Source organism: Calypte anna, chromosome 7 (assembly GCF_003957555.1).
Source record: "Calypte anna isolate BGI_N300 chromosome 7, bCalAnn1_v1.p, whole genome shotgun sequence".
Classification (NCBI taxonomy): Eukaryota; Metazoa; Chordata; class Aves; order Apodiformes; family Trochilidae; genus Calypte; species Calypte anna.
This window is the reverse complement of record NC_044253.1, coordinates 26,330,664-26,352,845: the sequence shown is the minus strand read 5'-3', so window position 1 is coordinate 26,352,845 and position 22,182 is coordinate 26,330,664. Positions and strand designations below refer to the sequence as shown.

Below are 22,182 nucleotides of genomic sequence, written 5' to 3'. Positions count from 1 at the left end.
CAGCATCTGCTGGCACTAGAGGGCAGGATATATTAAAGAGTGAAGTGGGTCTGAGGTTGCGTTCAAGGGGCACATCTCAGGTACATCAAATAGGGAGCCTGCAGCACATCGGGAGCAGGCAGGAGCTGCCCCCCTTGTACAAAGCAGGGAAGACCCAAATTTTGCACCAAGCACATCCCACAGCAGTTATCATCAGGATCATCAGGTTGTTTAATTCAACCTCAGAACACCAAATTTCCCCACCTTGCTGCCTGCTGCTTTGCCAGCCATGAAAGGTTTTGCCTTGGCAAAGGGGATGCTCATGGCCCTGTTCACTGACACAGCAAGGCAGATTCTGATCAAAAGCTTTTGGCAGATCTGTACAGAAGGCACAGACAAAACACACTGAAAGTGCTGTACCTCAGATACTTGGAAATAAGCCTTCCTCAGTTGATGCTCAAGCAGTTGTCAACATACTCTTTCTATATATAAAAACTGCTTTTTTTAAAAAAAAAAAAAAAAAAAAAGAAAAGCAATATTTCATACATAGAAAAAACACACCAGAGAAAGCAATATGATTAAAGCTGTACTGCCCTCATCTTAAGAGACTTTCTGTATAAGTGCCAAACAAAACAAGTCCAGGTTTACTTCATTCCTTTATCAACAGCCACTTCAATAAACATCCAAATACTGAAAAGATCACTCCAAGCAGATCGTGCAGCACAGTCCTCTCATTAGAGGAAACCTCATAGCATTGGCAGGCTTCAAAAACGAGGTAATTTGTGGTCTATACACAAGAAAACCTTCTCTGAAGACCTCCTTGGAGGGAGTTCCTGATCTTACAGCCACGAGATGCTGCTCTGCAGTGTGGGGGATGAAGTTACCCTGCACACCACTGTGGAAAATCTCACAGGCTGTCAGCCAGAAGCAGGTTGCATCCTGAATAAGGGAGAATTTTTTTGACATCACAACTTGTAATAATGTCAGCATTTTAAGCCGAGACACCTGAAAACAGCACAGGATAGGTTTCAAAACCTTAATCAAGATATTGGGTAAAAAACAAAATATGCCTGTTCCATAAATATATCAGAAGAGAATCCTAGAATGGTTTGGGTTTGAAGGGACCTTAAAGATAATCCAGTTCTAGTTTTACACACCCAGGGGTTGTTGGGACTGGCTCTGCTCTGGCCATGTAGCCGAGATCTTTCACTGGGGCAGTTTCTATCAGGGCCTCACGGCTAATGCCATGGATGCTTTGCTCTCTTTGCATCCGTGGCCCATCCTGGGGACATTCATTGCCACTGTGCCCTGAATCAAGGGGCCAGGCTGAACCTGTTCCTGCTCCAGACCTGTACTGGCACTGATGAGGCCACATCTCAGCACCTCGGGGTCAGTTTTGGGCCCCTCACAGCAAGAAGGACACTGAGGGGCTGGAGTGTGTCCAGAGAAGGGCAATGTTTCTGGGAAAGGGTCTGGAGCACAAATCTTATGAGAAGTGGCTGTGGGAACTGAGGGTGCTTAGCCTGGAGAAAAGGAGGCTGAGGGGGACCTTCTCCTCTCTACAACCATTTGAAAGGAAGTTGGAGCCCAGGGTTGTGTGTGAGTCTGTTCTCCCAAGGAACAAGCAGTAGGATGAGGGAAAATGGCCTCAGGTTGTGCCGGAGAGGTTTAGATTGGATATGAGAAACTTCTACAAAAGGTTTGTTGGGCCCTGGCACAGGCTGCCCAGGGCAGTGGTGAAGTCACCATCCCTGGAGGGATTGAAAAGCTGTAGAGAAGTGGTGCTGAGGGACATGGTTTAATGGTGTCCTTGGCAGCTCTGGACTCCGTGATCTGAAAAGTCTTTTCCAACAACAATGATTCTGTGATTCTATGATACAATCATGGTTGATGGATGATGTCTCATTTCCTCTTTGAAAAGCAACCTAAGACTTTTTCTTTGAGTGTCTGTTGCCTGCTCACCTCATAAACCTCCCCACCCTTGGACCTTCCTTCACACAGTGCATGTAGAGAAGGGAATTGCACACAGCCAGATGGGTTTTTCTCTGCCCAGCCCCATGCCTCCCAGTTAACCCATCCTCCTTGCTGGTTGCATGTTCATTCAGTACCCTGTGTTTGTAGGTACTGTTTGCATCCCAGAGGGATCTAGTTGCTGGCAAATAGAAACCAGCTCTGCACTGGGCCAGGCTGGGCAGCTGTTCTACAGCAATTTATTTGCATTTCACAGTTTCTTATTTCAGCAATCTAAATTGCAGATGAGCACTTCAGATTTGGAGAGAGACAAAAACAGAAGGAAAAAGGTTAAGCAGCTCTCTGAGTCACTCCAATCCATGACCTACTGTTGATTTAGAAACCTACCTCGGCAGTAAATACAGAATAAAGTTCTCCTAACTGTTTAACCTTTTGTATTCTGTCCAGCAAAACAAATGAATGGGAACAAAAAAACCCAACAAACCTCTCCAGGGTCAGCAAAGCAACAAATCTGGAAAATTCTGCCATGGGGTTAGGAGCAAGAAAAAATAGTGACCTGAAGCAACTGACCTAAAGAGGAGTAAGAAAAAGAAGCAGATGATGAAAGGCAAAGAGGCAGGAGATAAGGAAGGGAGCACAGAGCTCAGTCTGTGCTGCTCTCTGGGAGCTGCTCCAAGCAGCATAACACCCACAACAACTTTCCAAACAAGTGGAGGGAGACTGCAAAATAAGAAAAAAAAAAAAAAAAAAGGAAATTACAGTTCAAACCTTGCTACAGCTGAAGCCAATAGTGAGACCCCTGGTTTAGCAGACACCAGCACCCACTTGGTGCCTAAGAGCAGTTTGCATCCAGGCTCTCCTTGGAACTGCACAGACTCAGCATATCCCATTACCATCCCAATTTATTTACCCACAAGCAGTTTGGTTGGCACTTTTTGGGTATCAAGTTTTAAAATCTTACACTAGTCAATGCTTTCATTTGTGTCTTTAGAGATTTGTCTTATACTGATACCAAAGCAGAAATATTCCTTGAGCATTATAAAAAAGGAGGAGGAACAGAGTTTGCAGAATAAGCAGTTTACAGGGTGCAATGCTTTCATCTGCAGCGTATGTTGACTGCAGGATTTATTTTCCAACACACATGATATTTTTGCATATTTATATGCTTTCAGGTAAATAATAAAATTTAAAAAAACATGCTGAAGACAAAACATGTCTCAGCTGCCTAATCTGGGAAGAGCTCTGTGCATAATAGCAAGCTGGCACTGCATATGGGTAGACAGGAACATCTACAGGAGAGTTGTAACTTGACTGAAGGCCAAAAAATCTGCCTGTGTAGGCAGAGTATTTGTGAATTTTTACTTGGGCAGAGGAAGTTCCCTAGAGGGCTGGACCAAAGGCAAGAAGCAGGCTGTGCGTGAAGGTGTCTGTATCTCAGCTTTGGAAACACTTGTGAATTTTTGAAGGCAGCTGAACCATACAAACCCCCCCTCCCCTTCCCCCTTAAGATCTTGTTGAATCATTTTTTGCCTTCAAAGCACAGGGTGTAGCAGCGGAAGGAGAGCATTCCCTGGGATTTGAGGCACTGAGTGGGAGTTGAGAGAAAGGCCAGCATCTGCTGATCTCAGGGTACCACCAGGAGAATACTGCACAAAGATCTTGGAGTTCACTTGGGCCAGAGCCATCCCAAGGTCTCCAGTTAAGGCAGAATCACTAAAAAGCCATGCAAAATGACCAGGGGAGCCAGGGGGGCTTGAGAGTCCCAGCATTTGCAGTGATTAAAAAGAAAACCTGTGAGTAAGCATTTCCAGCATAAATCAGGATTTCCTTAAATATTTTGGCATGCTTTCTATCATCAGTGCTGTGGTTTACAAACCATCAGAGATTGTGGGGAAATGGGGATGCATGTAAAAAAAAAAAAAAAAGACACCATAATGGGCAGCACAGAGACACAAAACATGGATCAAAGGACTGCCTGCATGATGCTGTCGGGTAACAATTCAGACCTAAACACTTTTTGGGGTAGCTTTGTCCCCTGGCTTCCTAGATTAGGGATGCAACCTTCCATCCTGCCACCTTTTGTACAACAGGGATCTTGGCTGTTGAATGCAAGACTGAATTTCTTTGGCAGAAACCATGCTGATACCTGGAGCACCTCCCACCACACTGCTGGGGAAGCCTTCTTGGGTTCCTGCAGCTCTGAGGTATGTGGGTCTCAGACAGCTCCCAGACCTCCAAATTGGATGCGAATTGAGACAGGATTTCAGAAACCAAGGTTTTTTGGTAGTTTTGAACTCTTCAAAGATCATGTGTTCAAGCTTTTCCACCTAAGTCTGAAGACTAAACCTCAATACTATTAAAATACTAAATACCTATTAAAATACTATAGTAGTTGATTAAGTAGAATATGACATGTCAATGACATTTTTAAAGTTACATGGAGCTTTAAGGAAAAAATAAAGTAGGGCTGAAGCTAGTCACAGCAACATGAAATTTCTGGTGCAGAAAGGAAAGTGGAAAACAAAGATCCTTGCATTACAAGTGCTATTGAGACAGCAGCATTCCCAAATTATCAACATTTTCAAATATGCTTTTGGCCCCCTTTTCTGTAGATCCTAACACACCAGCATTTGCTTGCTACAGATAGACATGATGCTGAAGGATCCTCCTCTGTGCTCCAGGATGGGACCCTGAGGAAGATGTCCCCTTCTTTTATTTACAGTGTGACTGTAACAGATGATGCCTGATGGTGGAAGGGGAGCCCCTGGGAAAACAGAGGGGATTTAAGCATCAGCTTCTTCTGTGGCAGGACAAACCCACATTGATTCCCCGGGAGGAGAATCTCATATTGCTACTGAAGCTTTGTGTGAGGAGGAGACTTAAGAAATGCAGTCAGGGAGGCTACAGAGAACTGCCAGGAACACACATGCTCACATACATCTCCACATTAATTGCTGGTATCAAGTTGAGCCTGACAGACAGCAGGGAGCCCAAAACTGGGAGAAAGCACCACACAAAGCTGGTGGAATCTGAACCAAGGGCTAGGATCATCTCCTGTGCTCTCATCTTGGCAAAAGCAGCTGATGAAGCAAAGCCCAGAGGGAGCAGAGGGAATAGAGAGAGAAGGAGGAGGAACAGCCCAGGGGACCAACAGCAGAGGAGGCAAAGGGCCTTGGAGACAGGCAGAACGAACAGCTTGGGTTGGGATTTATCACCAAGAGAAGCTGAGACTGAGCAGGCATCAGGCTAGTGTGAGGAGCCTGTTCCCTGGGGGGATCTCTGCTTTGCTGAGGGGACAGAAGAGCATTTCATCACACAGAAGTTGCAGGCATGATGACTGGGATGAAGGGGGGCAGCCAGGCTTGCCATGAGCATCAGAGTCAAGAAAGAGGCAGGCTGGAGGCAGGAAGATTCCCAGGAGTCACCAAGACCCTTTTCATGCCTAGGCTTTTTCCAATGGTACAAAACACAGGGAAGGAGGAAAGATGCAAGCATCACCCTGAAGTTCACCTTCATATAGTCAAGACTACCCTCTGATCTCTCATTACAGAAGTGAGAGGATCTGATGTACAGACTGGTGCTCAGATTTGAGGCCAAAAAGACTTAGGGCCCCTTCAGAGCTGTCAGTTTTCTTGAAGGGCACTAAATTGCCTTGATCCTTTTGAGAATAAAAAAAGCCTGTGCTCGTGTTTGAGGATCAGTTAATTTCTCCTTGAATCTCTTGGAAAAAAGACTTCAGTCCATAACACACAAGACCAACATAAGCAGGGATAAAGCAACATTTTCAGATTTGAAGCATACAACAGGAAAAGAGACAAGCTGGTTGGGAGCAGCCTGTATGTGCCCTGCTACTGAAGTGGCCCACGCCACCTCCATAGACATTTCTGGTCCCTGGACAAGACCACAAATCTCTTTCCTGGAAAAGCAACTCACAGACATTCTCTTGGCTCTCTTGTGCCTAGGAGCAACCATCAGCTACCAGGATAACTTGGCTGGGTCTCAGAGGTGATCCCATGGTCTCCAAAAGCTGAGCATCTCATCCACAGCCCCTCCACATGGGTAGACTTGGAACAGGGGGGCAGATTCACCCAGAACATATACAGAGCACAATTTTGGCAGTCAGAGGGTAGCTTGTGTAACCATGCACTGCTCCACTGAAAGAATAGAAAAGGGCATAGATAGAAATAGTCTGGATGGTTTGATACTGGAGAAATCTAAGAGCCTCATTCCCTGGATTTAAAATCCATCCCATAACCAGAAATGAAACAACCACATGAGATGATGGAGAGAGAACAAGGAGATTTCTAGAAAGAAAGACAATGCCAACAGTTCTCCCTTGTCTCTGGAGCTGCTGTGATGTAGCATAGATTTCAGCTGTCTGGTCCCAGCCCCACCTAGTTTGGGGGCAGCATATAAACACTTGGAAATAAGTGCAGATCCTTCCTTCATACACATCAGGTCACTTTTGCAGCATGTCCTGCCCTGCAATGGAAAGCAATCCAGTGGAATAACCCAGGAGTGTTTGCCAAAGAGGGACTGAGGAGAGGGAGGGAAAGGAAGAAGAAAACATCTAACAACTCCCAAATAATTTTTAAAAATTCACTAGCTATTATTTCAGCTGTGTGACCTCCTGAAGAGGCTTTCTAGAGGGCCAGATTATGCAGTCAACTGAAAATATAAATAAGTACAGAAAGGGCAGAGATCATTTTCTTCAGCCAAATGGTGTGGGACAGCAGGTTAAGTTTCCTGTAGGGTGCATCTGTACACTTCCAGGACACCAGTGTGGCCCTCCCCCAGTCTGAGGACACCTCCCCAGCTGGTGGGCATGGCAAAAGCCCATGAGTTATTGTCATCTGGGGAGTGCTGATTTCCACAGACTTCCTGCCAGTCCCGTGGGGACAGGAGTGAGTTTTTGCAAGGTTTCCAGCTGCAGTTGAAGTGGGCTGCAGCCTCATATGTGTGGCAGAGCCCAGAGCCCAGCCAGACCTGCTGCTCTTCGGAAGGGTCTTCATCCTTCCTGTCTGCAGCACTCTTATCTGTATAGAGGAAACTTCTGAGCTCCTTTCCATTTTTTAACTCTTCTATTTTCAAGGAAAAAAATATGTACCCCAAGCACCAGACAGTATCCCTGATCCCACGTCCTAAAACTTAATTTCATTCACACAGTTATTGATGTTGGTTTAAAAGGGTCCCTAAAACCAGCAGATACTAAGTTGAGGGACTATCAATCCTTAGAAACCTATTCACCTTCCACATGAGGCTGGAGTAAGAAATACAGTTAATCACATTTAAGTGGGGATCAGGTGGAAGAGGAGGCTCTCCCCACAAGGTGTGATGTCTAAAACCAGAATTTCATAGAATGGTTTGGACTGGGAGAGAGCTTAAAGCTCATCTATTTCCACCTCCCTGCCATGGGCAGGTACACCTGGCACCAGACCAGGTTGCTTCAAGCCCCATCCAGCCTCCCCTTGAACACTTCCAAGGATGGAGGAGCCACAGCTTCTCTGGACAACCAATTTCTTTGGTTGCCAGTGGTAGCCCTACAGCCCTACTCCCTAATAGATGCACACTAACTTTCCAGTATTACATATAGGTATATTCATGCCTATCCATATTGACTGATACAAGCAACCATTGTATTACAGGTGCTTATGTGTGTAGAAGGGTGCATAGAGGTATGTGAAGACACATCTTTGCCTAAGTAAGAGTGGAAACCAGCAGTTTCAAAAGAAAGCAAAAGCAACTTTAGCTATTAAAAAGCACAGAGGAGAGAAAAGATCTTAGATGAAGTCTCCTCTGCTCCTCCAGACCCAGAGTATCTTTGAAGTCCAAGCATGCTGTCAGAGATGATCTGCATGGAAAATATGCACACTCACTTCTCTAGACAGAAACGGATCAATACTTCCCCACAGCCTACCTGTAATCAATTTAATTTCTTAATGAGCTTTTAAAGCTTCCACTTCAACTTCTAGGTGTAACATGCAGCCTCCATCACAGTTCATGGGCATACGTGAGGAATAAGAAACTTCAGGGAACATTTTGCTGCCCTGTAAACCTGAGCTGCTTGCAAAACTCAGTTGTATGGAGACAAAAAGCTGCTCAGCACCAGTCTCAAACCTGAGCAGTCAGATGAGAAGCCTGCCAGCAGCAACTTCAGTGCAAGTCCCTGAGCTACAGATGCACAAGCCCAGCTTAAGCCTGCACATCTTAGGACAAGCTCACATAATTTGGAGAGTAAGAACACTGCCAAAGTCAAAGCACAAAGCTTTTGTTTCTGACAGATGCAGATTGCTCCTCTTCTTCCCCTCAGAAAGGAGATTGCATTGGTATGGCAGCCACACAGGTTATTAGCTCAGTGGGAACCCAGCAGAGTTCAGTCTCAAAGGTTCAAACAAGTCCAGCTTGCAGCTGGCAAACCTAAACAAGACCAGCCAGCTGGCCTTGAGCTGAGTCATCCACACAGTAATCTGGTTGAAGATGTGGATTTAACCCATTCATTTAATCATCTAAATCCAAAATGCCCTGACTGCATCACTCAACTGCACTTGAGAGAACGTATGTCTGTCTTTTACAGAATGACAGGCTGGAAAACACCATTTAAACCCATTTTCCAGTGCTTTTTCTAGGCTTCTGTGCACACAATTCACATTCCTGGTAGTCATTTGGTATCCTGTTCTGATCCAGCAAAGAACATTGCACATCCTGAGTGCGTGTGCTAAGCATTTAGACATCAAGCACGTGATTAAATACTTCACCAAACAGAGACAAGCTGAGGACACGCTGACTTTTTTGCTCCTTTAGCAGAGAGATTTCATCTTTGCCTGGTTTTCCCTCCAGGAGTTTGAACTTACTGGAGTGAGACTGTTTGTTCTCCTTTGAAAAACAGCAGCAAGGGAGCAATCAGCTCCATGTTTTGCCTCTCATGAAACCATAAACTCCTGAACTGCAATGAAAACTGCCGTGAGCTCTGAAGTGCCTGCAGGATGGCTTATTTTTAGAAAACGTAAAGAAAACAGCAGCACAAGAAAGTGGTAGCCAGCAAGCAGAATACACCAAATTTAGTGTCCACTCCCAGCTCACTGGTTCACGTCAAAGGTTTTTTAAAATCAATACTTCCTTATTGCAGAAGAAATTGTAATGTTAGCTTGTAGGAGTGTAGGGGGGTTTGGGCAGCTCACCAGCCAGGCTGCAAAAATGTTCCTGAAGAGATAGTGAGTAAGATGTCTCCCTGTCCTGCTTCCCAGTACGTGCTTACCCAGCACCATGCACGTCTTTTTCAGGAAAGCCTGTAAAGCAGTTGGCCAACCTCGGGCAGAATTACAAGCAATGATTCTATCCTTATGAGTCTTGGAAAAATGAGTGATTCATGGTTTTCTCAGTGCCCAGACAGGGACCAGCGGGTTACTGCTGTCTCCTCAGATCATGCTCCCACAGTAAGATGGCAACATCAGAAACCTCAAAACCAAAGTCTTTCCACCGTAATCAGTCCCCAGGGAGTTCTGCTGCCACATATTTCCCCTATAGTTGCTTCATTATTGCCCTCCTCTCCAGAAAACCTGCCCCTCTGCCCACCACAGCCTGAGGTGGACAAAAAACCAAGACAAATCTTCAAGCATTGTGGGATCTAAGCCATCCAAGATGGCTGAAGCAAGGCAAATAAGCCTGTACTGAAGCACAGTGTATTTATAGAGTCACAGGATGGTTTCAATGGGAAGGGACATTAAATATTATCAGTCCAAATTCCTTTCCATGGGCAGGGACACCTCCCACTATACCATACCAGGTTGCTCCAAGCCCCATCCAACCTGACCTTCAACACTTCCAGGGATGGGGCAGCCACAGCTTCTCTGAGCAACCTGGGCGAGTGTCTCACCACCCTCACAGCAAAGAATTTCTTCCAGGTATCTCATCTCAGGCTCCACTCTTTCAGCTTCAAAACATTCTCTCTCATCCTACCACTCCATGCCCCTGTACAATGTCCCTCCCCAGCTTTCCTGTAGCCCCTTCAAACACTGGAAGGTGCTCTAAGGTCTCCTTGGAGCCTTCTCTTCTCCAGGCTGAACAACCCTGACTGTCACAGACTGTCTCCATAGCAGAGGTGCTCCAGCCCTCTGGAGTCACTCCAACAATCCCATGTACTTCTTATTTTGGGAAGACAAGAACTGAATACACTACTACAGGGAGGGTCTCACAGGAGCAAAGTAGAGGGTGAAACACATGAAAGGATTCAGATACAAAACACTCCAGACACCAAAAGCCCTTCTAGAAGCACAAGAAGTAACCTTACCTCCTGCCACTTGTTCTGTGAAGTTCCCCTGATGAAACACTGTGATGGAGCAACACCTGGAAACAAAGGGTCAATCTTGAGAAGAGGCTGGCAAGGAGATAAGAAGAGGAAAGGGTGTGGCTGGGCTGCTTATAAACACCAAGGCAGAGGAGGAAGGAGCTTATTCAATTAGGGAGAAACTTTAGGGTTGGAGAACTTCAGCCTTAGGGCTGAAGGACTCAGAGGAATTTAAAGGGCTAGTTTTAAGCATGGGCAATACCAGCTGCATGGAAGTTGAGAGATGTAAAACTTATGAAAAGAATTATATATATATATATTATATATATATTATATATTGGCTTGCACCAAAACCTTGAAGAAAGGGCCCAGGATGTCTCTTGCCAAGCTCGAATCTGTGTTAATGTAGGTATCAGGCCATCAAAGACAGAGAGAAAGAACCTCCAGGCACTAGCAGACAAATTGAGGTGCTGGGGAGAGCTTAGAGCAGCTTTCCAGTACCTGAAGGGGCTACAGGAAGGCTGCAAATGCACTTTTCACAAGGGTGTGGAGTGATGGGGTGAAGGGGATGGTTTCCCAGTGAAAGAGGGGAGATTTAGATTGGATATTAGGAAGAAATTCTTTGCTCTGGGTTTTGCTCGTGGCAGAGGGTTTGAACTGAATGATCTTTCATTCCCCTTCCAATCCAAACCCTTCTAAGAAATGCAAAGCAAGCTGTGGCCTCTCAGCATGTACACCACTTGCAGAGGCAGAGTGTCAGCATCAGTCCCTTGTAGAGTGCCCAAAAGGTGTGCTGCAGGACTCCTGTCCCCAGCTGTCCTCACTCCAGCTCTGCATATCTGCCAGTGGCTTTCTCTGAAGCATGGAGCTGGTACACACCCTGGTGCCTTACTTGATACTGAGTGCTCCTTACCCCAGCAGAATTGTTTGGTGTATAAAAACATCACACCCTGTGCACGAGGGCAACACCCTGTAACCTCGCATATTTTAAAGGGTTGAACTATTCTTGCAATAAAAAAGATCAGAGTACTTTTATTGACTCCAGTGGAGTTAAACTGGTTTATTCCAAGTGAGAATTTGGCCCCTTGACTTCAATGAAGCTGTGTTGATTAATCCCAGATGGAGACCTGGCCAGGTACAATCCCCTCCAAAAGTCCTGGGAGACTTAGTAAGACACAGGTGGCACTCGCTCAGAGCCTGGGTGGTTTATCAAAAACCTGCACCTGTTGCCCTGGGAAATGCTGCTCGGGTGGGGCTGAGTGATTGCAGTCACCAACCTGCGGGACCAGGGCAGGGTTCTTCAAACTCAACCTTCTGCTAGGGGAGTAGATGCTGAATTAGCATCCTTTCCTCTGCAGGAATGTCACCTAGGATGCAAGTCCCAGTTCTGCCAAAACCTGGCCATGGTGACAATGAGCAAGGGGGATCCTGCTTCCTCACATTTAAGGCTTCTCGTCATCCTCTGTAAAGATCTACAAGGATAGAAACTGAGGATTAAATCCTCTAGGCTACAGGGAATCTGCCCCAGTATTTCTGGACTAGTTTTGAAGAGCAAACACAGCTTCATGCAGCAAACGGAAAAGTTTCCTCCCCCTACAAGCACAAAAGGAACCAGAGTCCTTTTTTTCAGCAGTCACTTCCGTGTCTCTCTCCTGGTAGTTTTGTTTCCCAGTGTTACAGGCATAAGTGCCTTATTTCTAAAAGGGAAGGAATCCACCAAAAATTAAAATTACTTTACTTTCACAGCAGTTCCTTTGCATACACACACACAGGTGTGGCTGTAGAGGGATGGTGAAACTGTGCCATGTGTCATAGTGCAGAGAAACACCAGAACATACCCATTTCAAGGCAGGTGTTGATGGCTTTTTGGGTCTCAGGTAGTAGAAACACAGAGTGGGTGGCAGGTAGCCCATCATCCCAGCACATTATTCAGGCAGAAGTGTTATTCCTGGCTGTAGGATGCCAACATCTCTCCCCACATGGCTGGCTGGTTTCCCCTCTCTTTGGTTTGAGGTTGCTTCATGTGGTGAAAAAAGGGCTCCCATTGCGTGCCGAGGAGGCATGGCATCATCACCAGGAAGAAAGTGTGATGCCTAAGCTGGCTGTTGGCTCACCCCAGCTCTGCCTTCCAAGTGTTTCTGAAGTCAGGCATCTGGAGCATGATGTAATCTGAAGATCGATCAGCAGCAGGACACATACAGCTGTGCACATCTGGCCGGCAGGTGTTGCAGCTGCTGTTCGTCAGGGGCTGCAGGGAACATGAAAAAGCACCCTGACTTTGTAAGGCAGTCATACCTGGCCAGCCAATTGTTCACAGAAGCCCACAAAATGCCATTGATTTTGTGCAAACTGTCTCTGCTTTTCAGTGGGTGGCCCCACGTTTTTTTTTTTCGTTGTGTGTTTAAACCATCAATACTTTCAAAGAAGGGTTTTGTTGTTGTTATTAATTCTGCTGGCATTAATCCATGTAGCTGAGTCAGCCACAATGGATGGCTCCTATCATCCACTTGCTGATTTACTCTTAGGAGACAATGTTACTACAGTCTTTGCTGCACTGAGAAAAAAAAGAAAAAACTGGGGTTGTTCCTCCTCATCCTCAGCTATGTATGGACAAGGCAAGAATTCATCTCAGAGTGCCTAATCTGAACGGGGTAGGGATAGGTAGTGTAGGGAAATGGGAAAGAAAAGTCTCATCCATGGAATAAGATCTGACAGTGCCCAGTCCCAGAAATGGACTATGATGCTTCTCTTTCCCAATGGGGATGCTGCCACTCATGAGGTTTGCAGAATGCAGCTGAATGTTTGCTGCACACAGGAGTAATAAGGAGAGCAGAGAAACTGCTGGCTGAGCAAGCCAGACTGTAAGGGTTCCCTTGGAAAAAGAAGAAAGCTGCAGATGTATATGTTTATTTTTAGAGAAGGTGGCTTTCCTAGATTTTTTATTATCTTGGCAGGAATGCAGCAAGGAGGAGAAAAGGTTTCCCTGTATCCAGTGCTCTTTCTATTAAAAAATAGGGTGAAGGCACCAGGTTGGTTTTATAGCTCGTTTTATATCTCAGATATGTTTATCCCTGTAGAGAAGGACATCTCACACTGACCGCCAGCACTGTCACAGCACACTGCATGTGACACCAGTTGCCCAAAGACACAATATTCACATATTTCCAAGAGGACCTACTGATATCTTCCTCCCATGTAGTCTCAGTCAGCCTGCAAGAACCAGTTTATCCTAAACACCAATATATTTTACTTTCCAAACAGTTTAGTGCACGTACACAGTCAGTCATCTAGCCCAGCTGAGGGCACAAGCCTTTAACCTGTACCAATAGATCATGCAGCTGTCTCTCAAAATAAATTCAGCCTTAGCTTCCAATCTGTGCTGATGCAGGGTAAGATTCACACAGTGCTTTTGCTGTGAGTGTAGCAGTAGAATTGCATGGCACATCCATTACAGCTTTGCCCTCCTTGCCTGATTTCTAAGTAAGATCTTCCCATCACCTTGGCACTGGTAGGACTGGCCCAAATGGTCAATTCCAGGGGTGTGAATTGCAGGTGTGGAGAACAAAACCCACCCAGAACTGCTTGGGGTCTTGGCAGATGGAGCTCACATCGACCTGAGAAATCCAGAAGCCAGAGGATGGGGGTCATGAGGAAGACACGAAATGACTGCCCTCATCCTTAGCCCAACCCCCATCAGAAACATAAAATCCAAGACTGGTTTGGGTTGGAAGGGAGCTTAAAGATCATCTAGTTCCAACTTCTCCTGCCATGGAAGTTGCTCCAAGCTCCATCCAACCTGGCCTTCCTCACTTCCAGGGATGGGGCAGCCTCAGCTTTTCTAAGCAATCTAAGCCAGTCTCACCACCCTCACAGTAAAGACTTTCTTCCTCATATCTAACCTAAATCAGCTTCAGAATCATAGCTTAAGTACCCAGGTGCATCTCTGATACCTCTCCTCCCTAGCTCCACATATTTTCCTTGAGCTGTCCAAGAAGGACATCTCATTCCCTGCCTTTTTTTGCTTCCTTGCTGCTTTGTTGCACCTTGCTTGCTTTTATGTCTTGTGGAAAGCCATCCTTGTGAGTGACTGCCCCTGAGGAAAGAAAATGAGCCCAAAGAAACAGCATTGGGCATTCTCTGCTGCTTCAGGAGGGCTGAAGGTGGCCTTCTCCCTCCTCTCCTTCTTTGCCCACAGTCCTTGGCTTTCCCTGGCCACTTGACCTTTGGTGGGTAAAGAGGTGGTGGTAGTGCCACCCATGCCTGTTCCTCTGAGCCACCCGTGAGGCAGCTGGGCAGAGCTGGGGACAGAGCTAAGATGGCCCTTCCAGACACAGAAGCAGCTCTGTTTTTTCCTGCTCCAACTGCTCATTAGCAGCTTCCTCCTTTAGTCAGTTCCTAGCTGCACTTTCAGTGATGTGTTGCCAAGATTTTAACCAGGGGCTTCCACAAACCCACCTCCTCCTCCATCTGTGACCAAACCCACCGCCCCACGGAGGCCAACGCTTGGGCTGTGGAGGAGTGCAGGGCTGGGGAAAATGTTCCTCTGGGGGGGGGGGGGGGGCTCTTTCCTGTCTAAGGCTTTTTTTTGTTTTGTTTTGGTTTTGTTTTTTTTAATTTTATTTATTTATTTTTCTGGCAAGGGAGAGACACAGCACCTTGGAGCAGACATTTCTTACTGCCCAGGGCTTGCTGCAGAGAGGGACGACGTAACACAGAAACCATGAGCATCCCAGCAGGGAAATGCTGCTTCACAGAGCTCTCACTTCTCCCTGCAGTGAGGCCAGGCCCAGGAGGCTGATTTTATCTGGCCCAGATCAGTCAGCCACAAGCCAAAATGCCAAAGAGAGGTTTTTTCCTATGTGTTTTGGGGCCCCAAAGGGCAACTTTTTCCATGGGAAGTGGTTAAGCCCACAAGGTTCTGCATCTGACCAAGGCCACCTTGGTTTTCTGGCATTGGTGGGTAAAGGGGGGGTTATATCAAACTGCACTGAGACAGGGCTTCCTTACCAGATCTCTGAGCTTGCAGGCATCTGGCAGGTCCAGGATGGGGCTGTGCCAGACCTTCAGCGTCTCTCTTTGATGAGCATCTCTCTTCTCAAGTGGAAAGGAACCGAAGCCTGAAGGAAAGCCCAACAGCTCAGTTATCAGGAGTAAGGAGAAATTGAGATCAGAGCAGCTTAAACTTGTTCATTAGGGTTGCAGTCTCTTCTCTCTCTTTTTCTCCAGGTAGTTTAGCCTTCCTGAAGCTGGAAGAATGGAAAAACTCATTTCCCTCCTTTAAATAAAAACTGGGTGCAAGAAGCTTTGCTGCAAAATAGCAAAGTTTGTGGCAGTCAAGCACAGTCACCTAACTACTGGTTAATATGTTACTTGATAAAAACCCATAGATTATAGGTTAAGCAGTTTTAAATGGAGGCCATTCTAGCAAACAAAGTGCCACCTGCAAACAAAGATCCATGCAAACAAACGACATCTCATGAACTTCTAAAATGTCGATTTTCTACATTTAAAAAAATTTTAATTAGAAGAAAAACAAACAAAAAACCAACAAAAACAAACAAACAAGCAAGCAAAAAAAAAAAAAACCACCAAAAAACCAACAACAACAAAAAACAAAAAACCAAACAGACAACCACAAAAAACCCACCAGAAAACCCAAAACCTAACCCAAAATCTAACAATCTGGCTTAAAGGAAATAAAAAATGAACAGTGACAAACACATTACATTGCAGCATTGTTAATCTAGATGTGAGCAACTTACAGGTCTGACAGCTCTTCCAGGACAGAGCTCCCTCCCACTCACTTCATGGATAATGTCTGTTTAGATGGGTGGTCATGGGTACCAAGGAGCCTTTCTGAAGCAGAGTGAGGGGAGAAAAAAAAATTAAAGCAGGATTATTCTGTCATTTCGATCAATATTGGCTGCTTGCTGACATTAAACTTATTAAAAAAAAAAAAAAAAAATCAATCCCCTTCTTTCTGCTGTGGCTGATTATTCTTGAGAGGACACCCAAATGACCCAGCCTTATTTCTGCTGTGAGTGAGGGACCATTTCTGGGAGCTGTTCCCGTGCCCTGGCTCTCAGGTATGCTCTGTCCTGTTCCTCTGGCCAGGAGGGACCAGGCATAGCCTCTCCCATTGGTTTTGCTTTTTGATGTTGTCTCTTTAGGATATTTCATCACTGCAGGATATTTCTCCTGGAGAGTAAGGTGTGAGCAAGACATTGACCTTTCTCAATTGTGGGCGAGAGCAAGACGAGCTGGGGAGATAGAAACAGTCTTGGAAGAAGGAGAAAATCTTAAATCTCCATTTTCTTGTGCTACAGCCCTATCAAACAGCCCATTACGCTGTTGATGACAAACTGGGGAGCTACTGGAAATGGGAAAGATGGTTTCCCTTAGCCCAGCCACAGGCAAAGAAATCCTCCAAGGTCTGAAAATCCTGGGGTAAATTAGATTAGAGGCTTTCCTTTAGATTATGAGTGCTACATCTGGTGATAGCAAGGGGAGGCACTGCATCTTAGGAACAAACAACTGAGAGGGATATGTTTTTAAATGGTTTCCCAGCTGTAAGATGCACATAATTGTGGCTTTCCTTCATCTGGGAGACTTCAAGAGCAGATGGTTGATAAGGGTTCATACCAGCAACAGCAGAAAAACACAAGCCAGGGTATCTGGTTTCAGTCTGTCCTTACCCGCTGCATTAGATCTGATTTTGGCCCCTCTCTCCCTGCTGCATGTACACAATTATCTGAATTCCTTTCTCTGCTGCTTCCTCCCCTCTGAAGCCTCACAGACCAACCCTGCTGCCTTTTCTGTTGCTTGAGAGATGGCCACATATTTGGGCTCTCTCCTTTCCCAGTCCCAGAGGTCTGTGCCATGGCCACAAAGATCAGCACTCTCTGGAGGACAGAAAGCAAGCATGAGCTTAGGAATTTATTACCCATCCCCATATTTTCAGCCCTTTGTGGTGGGAAATGCCCTAAAAAAATAAAGGGGGTTCTGCTATTTTAAGGTGCCATTCCTTTGTGTCTATTTCGCCTTTATGCCTCAGTTTCTCCTTCACACCTCACCTCTGGTGGTGTTCAAGAGTTCCACCCTCCCCTCACATCACACCTGGGAATGAAAGACCATTGCCCCAGCAATTTCAGGCTGATTTTCTGGGCAGGTGTGTGGGCAGCAGGGTGGACGTACTCAAGAACACAAACAGGGCAATTTCCTCACCCTGAAACCATGGGAAATGACTTTCTGAAATAGGGCTTTCCAGGCTTCTCAGGGGTTGGCTTTACCAATGCAGGAAGGCTTTACTTGATGATGCTAAGCCATATGATGATTTTCCTAAAAAGTTACATTTTTAAGCCAGCCAAATGACAAAAACTTCTTTTAATTTCAAATATAAGCTACTGACCTTTTTGGCTCTGGGGACAGCTGACAACTCCATAAGCTGAGCATATCCCTTTGGTCAGATCCAGCCGGTACTTGCAGCAAGTGTAGCTCTATGCATAACAGCAGATCCTTCTTCCTTTGACTTTGCTATAAAAATATTTGAGCAAATGTTAAACCAGGCATAAATATGACAACAGTCTATGCAGGTACAGTTTTCCCACCCTTATCCAGAAGAGAGACCCCTGCTTCCAGAATCATCCCTAAAGATTTGACAAGTTCAGCCCAAATTTTCCATTTGTTTTGATTTGGGTTTTAGCATTTTTTAGTGAAGTCGTATGTAGAAATTTCAGCATGGGAATTTTAGATCTGAGAAGCCTCTGGAAATTCCTCTGGTGCTACTCTGACATCACGTCCTGACATCCAGGTTTGATTGATAGAGCAAAATTTTCTCTGGAAACTTGAGAAACAAGGGGGGCTGCTCCAGCTGGGGAGCAATTGCTCTTGTTTTGGAGGTGAAGGAGGCAGGACAGCAGAGGGTGAAGATGATCCTTCATGTGGGGGGGTCAGAGGGTTCTTGGGTAAAAGAACCCTTGCTTCAAGAGAGAGGCAAGGATGCACCTCAACTTCAGCTTGCTTCAGGATACCAGGTGCCTCTTCAAGCCAGGAGGGAGGGAAGAGGCATCCCACCTCCCAGGGATTTGGGACCCATGGTGGTTTGCTGAATTTGGGCAGGCACTCTGCTGGGAACACGTTTCACAACACAAGGTGTTGGGTGATGCTCAACATGAGTGGGCCATGTGCACTTGCAGCCCAGGAAACCAACCATGTCCTGTGCTGCATCAAAACTGTAACCAGCAGGTCAAGGCAGGGAGAGAGAGGACTCCCCCCATCTACTCCACTCTCTCTTCCTGTGCCCAGCACAGGAATGACATCGAGCTGTTGGAGCAAACTCAGAGCAGGCCATGGAGATGCTCAGAGGGCTGCTCTGGAGACCAGCTGAGAGGGTTGGGGTTGTTGAGCCTGGAGAAGAGAAGGTTCTACAGAGACCTTAGAGCACCTTCCAGTACCTGAGGGGGCTACAGGAAAGCTGAGGAGGGACTTTGTACAAGGACATGGTATTATGAGATGAGGGGGAATGGTTTCAAGCTGATATAAGGGAGATTTAGGTGAGATATTAGGAAGAAATTCTTCACTCTGAGGCTGGTAAGACATTGGCCCAGGTTGCCCATGGAAGCTGTGGCTGCCCCGTCCCTGGAAGTGTTGAAAGCCATGTTGGAGCAACATGGTCTATTAGGGGGTGTCTGCCCATTGGAAAGGGAGGTTGGAACTGGGTGATCCCAACCCAAATTAGTCTATGATTCTATTACTCACCTCATCCATGTAGCAAATACCTGGTTTGTCTGTGTACATCCCAACATGCTGATTGTGAGTCCCACTTCCAGCTGGCTCCTGGCAGCCACCGCCTTGCCTCCATGCCAGCATATCTCTGCAAGTTTAATGGCAGTACAATAAAATCCAAGCCAAAATAACTCCCCGTGCTTCCTGCCTTAGGTCTGCTTCATATGGCTCACAGAAACATTTCATAGCTGGAAATTGATTTGGAGAGGCACAGAACTAGGGCAAAGCACACTATTTCCTTCAGGTCCAGGTGGATGGCCTCCAACACACAGCCATAGCAAACCCTTCAGCATTTTGGAGAAGGGGTGTTTTCACTTCTCCCCGTGCTCCAAAATAGCTGCACTTTTTTGGTTTTGTTTTTTTTGTTTGTTTTTTTTTTTTTCCTTGCCTAGGCTCTGGAGAAACAAAACCAATATCAAGAAAGATGGAATCACAGTTGGGCATGGAAAGTTTTCAGCTCAAGCAGCATCTTGACCTTGTCATCCTTGTCATCTCAAGGTTTCAGAAACTTATGTGCAAATAAAAAACAGCAATGAGATGCTAAAAGGCCAAGCATATGAACCTGGATGTGGGTATTACGATGGTTACTCAGCATATGCTTTTTTCTAAAGTGGCTGTTCCTGAGGTAGCTGGGAGCAATGGTTCCCAGTTCACTGTGTAAGGACTGAATTGGGAGGGTTTGGCACCTTCTGCTCACTGCCCATGACAATGTCCACCCCCGGCAGGTGAAGGGATTTCTGTGCCCTCAGCAAGGTCTTCCTGAGTGTCTCAGACCTCCATCAAGCTGCCACCTAGATCTTAGTGACGATACCCCTGGGTGGTGAATCTGGGATTGAGATGGGTCACAGGGTGGGGAGAGAGGAGCACAGAATGCTCTCAGGAGCCTGGGTCACTTGCTATATATATCACAGCCACTGCACTGTCCTGGTAGCCAGGCTAGACAGGGCTCTTATAGCCAGAAATAATCTAAATTCAGAATTTCTGGCTATGAGATTCAAGATGCTGAGCTTCGCCCTGCTCTCCGCTTTGGCATTTCCTACTCTCAAAAACAACAGCCGATTTCTGGAGCTGCTGGCTTTGGCATTTCGGCAATTCCCGCCCGCCCGTGCTGACCTTTTCTCAGCTCGAACACGGGGCCCAACACGTGCATCCCCAAGTCACGTTTTGCATTGTTCCCTCTTGTTTTCCACGGCCCCATCCCCGTGCCCACAGGGCAGGATGCACGCAGCGCTGGTGCCGTGGGCCGGCGTAGCGGGGCTCTGACATCATGCAGCACAACCCAACTCGCCGCATTTATTTATTTTGAAAAATATTAAGGGCAGCTGCTACTTAGTGCCGACTGAAATGTTTTATTGATTTTTCTAGAATGGGAACGTAGTACCCTTTTGTGTTGTAACCCAGCATGGCTTGAACCCAGTGGTTGGATTATTCTGGAATAGTCCATAACTCACCTACGTCATATTTTCCGCTGCTTTAGAAACAGTGAGAGAGTCTCCAGCCCTGAAGGGTTTGGGTAACAACAACCAGAGAGGTCACTGCCTGACATGCTTGTTCTGCCTGTCTTGCTCAGGCTTTATCTCCAAGCAGATCCAACTCAAGAGGGGCCTTCTCCATCCACACCGTGATGTCCCTGTAACATCTTACCAGCTGTTGTGCAGCCCCAGGCATAACAAAGCCACAGTTATCAGCCAGGGCTGGTGATGGACTGAGTGGATTTTTGTTCCATGTTCCCCTGTATTTCTCCCTTCTGGTTATTCTCATTTTGGAAAGATGAGTTTTCAGACAGTGGTGATGGGGACACTTCCTTCCTCAGTGTTGGGTTTGTTTCCCAGGGAGGAAAGTGGCAGAGCTCTTTTGTGGCCTGTGACCAGAAATTCTTCCTGCTTTCCTTGTGTCCCATCTCCTCACCCCAGGCAGCCCCACTGCACACAGCAATGACACTCCCTGATCCCAAACCTCCACTGTCTGCAAAAAAAAGAGCAGCCTTTGAAGTTAACCTCCCATTGAAATGAGTGTTGTGGGGATGCTTGAAGAGCAGACACAGTCTGGGGAGGGAAACTTCAAAGGAGGCAAAATACTGGTGGTGGGGATGGTGCAACAACATAGATCCATTGGGATGCTGGCTAGGGTCACTGTGTCAGTCACACTTGGGGTCACCTATAAGAAATTTGTGACTGCAATTCAAACTACATTCAGCAAAGAAGCTTGTTCAGAAACCTCACCCACTCCCAATGGCAGCATTGGTCCCTTTGCCAACCCACCAAGCAGAACCAGCTTTTCACTTCACCAGGCTGAAGGGGAAGAGGGGAGGAAACAGTCTAAAACTTCTTGGTGAGTTCCAAAATCAGTCCTAGCTGGTCCAGGGCAAGAGAATGGTTTGTGCTGAACAGCACTGATGCCTGTGCCTGTCTCCCTCATCCCTCACCTTTCTCATCCTCTCTTTGCTGCCTGACTCCAGTCCCAGCCCCAAACACAAGGCAAGAAGGTGGTTGACTGAAACACACAGAGGGAGAGAGGCTGGGCCATGAGCACAGAAACATTTTTTTACATTCCTGACTTTCAAAGAAGTTGAAAAAACATCCTTAAAACAAAAAACCAACCAAGCCAAACCAACCAACCAAACAAAAAACTAAACAAACAACAAACCAAACAAACAATAAAACCAAACCGCTGCATTTCATATTTTGCTGCATTTCATATTTCATTTGCACTCTTGGCCACCTTATGGAAATTATTTCAATCTGTTAGTAACCAAAACCACCCTAGTCCTATGTAAGTAAGGACTTAAGGAACCAGTTGCAAAACTTACTGCAACCAAGGGCTCTCCTCTTGCTGTAAGCTTACATCAAGCCTGCAGCTCTCTGCTCTTGTGGTTTCCATGCTGTGCTCTTGGGCTTGGAAATGCCCCTTATGGAGCTGTGGAAGGCTCCTTGTGGGGTTGCTCCTAAAGCAAGGAAAAAACAGAGCAGCAAGCCCTTAATTCCCTGTACAGCAGGTACTGCATTAGATCTGCAGCATAGAAGTGCATAACAACTATATTCTGTGTTACAAGCTACAGGGTGAGAGAAATGCCTGGAAACTGTTCAGCAGAGGCCCTCCACCATTTATCATCTGTCAGACCAGATAATATAAACATTCATTATTATAATATAGTATTTTGCCCT

The 22,182-nt window shown here is 46.2% G+C and overlaps 1 protein-coding gene and 1 pseudogene across 1 annotated transcript in view; one reads left to right on the top strand and one right to left on the bottom strand.

The window, feature by feature from the left end:
• TWIST2 (twist family bHLH transcription factor 2) overlaps positions 1-22,182 on the top strand; it is a 37,783-nt gene that overhangs the window by 12,118 nt on the left and 3,483 nt on the right. The gene's annotated exons all lie outside the window — the stretch shown is intronic.
• The window catches only part of LOC103529569, a 49,142-nt pseudogene continuing 39,304 nt past the window's right edge, over positions 12,345-22,182 (bottom strand).